The sequence below is a fragment of the Vombatus ursinus genome, unplaced genomic scaffold (assembly GCF_900497805.2).
Source record: "Vombatus ursinus unplaced genomic scaffold, bare-nosed wombat genome assembly UNPS02014973.1, whole genome shotgun sequence".
Taxonomy (NCBI): domain Eukaryota; kingdom Metazoa; phylum Chordata; class Mammalia; order Diprotodontia; family Vombatidae; genus Vombatus; species Vombatus ursinus.
This window is the reverse complement of record NW_020954751.1, coordinates 10,227,513-10,228,315: the sequence shown is the minus strand read 5'-3', so window position 1 is coordinate 10,228,315 and position 803 is coordinate 10,227,513. Positions and strand designations below refer to the sequence as shown.

Below are 803 nucleotides of genomic sequence, written 5' to 3'. Positions count from 1 at the left end.
GAGGCCTGCTGGAAACAGGACTTCTAGAACAGCAAAATGTCTGTAAGACTGTGGTCCAAGGCCATTTTTGCTGGCTACAAGCGAGGCCTTCTGAAAATTCTGAAAAGCTCTTCTGAAAATTGAAGGAGTCTATGCTTGGGATGAAGCTGAATTCTATTTGGGCAAGAGGTGTGCTTATGTATACAAAGCCAAAAACAACACAGTGACTCCTGGTGGGAAACCAAATAGAGCAAGAGTTATCTGGGGAAAAGTTACTCGAGTTCATGGAAAATAGTAGAATGGTTTGAGCCAAGTTCAGAAGCAATCTTCCTGCCAAGGCCATTGGACACAGGATCCAAGTGATGCTCTATCCCTCAAAGATCTAGAACATGAAAACTGATTAAATAAAATTACACATTTTTTTGCAAAAAAAAAAGCATAAGGACAGTTTTGGCTGTAGATTTTTAATCACAGAATGTAGAGCTCAAAAGGAACCCAGTTACTAGCTAGTCAAGCCCATATCTGAAAGAATCCCCACTATGATATATTCTATGGGAGGTCATTTGTCCTCTGGAAAGCCACTGTTTTATATAAGACAGATCATTTCACTTTTGAAGAGTTCTAATTAGTTTTTTTTTTCTAATCTAGTTTTGTTTTTTTTTTCCTGACTTCAAGCCCAAATTTACCTCTGAGATTTCTACCCACTTCTTTTAATTCTGCCCTCTGGAGCCAAACAAATCTAAACCCTTTCCCCTGTGACAGTTTTAAGTACTTGAAGATGACTACCATGTTCCAGTTTTCTCTTCTACAGGTTAAACATCTCC

General features: G+C 38.6%; 1 pseudogene; it reads left to right on the top strand.

The window, feature by feature from the left end:
• On the top strand, positions 1-365 carry LOC114030622 (annotated as a pseudogene).
• Positions 366-803: the final 438 nt, after the last annotated feature.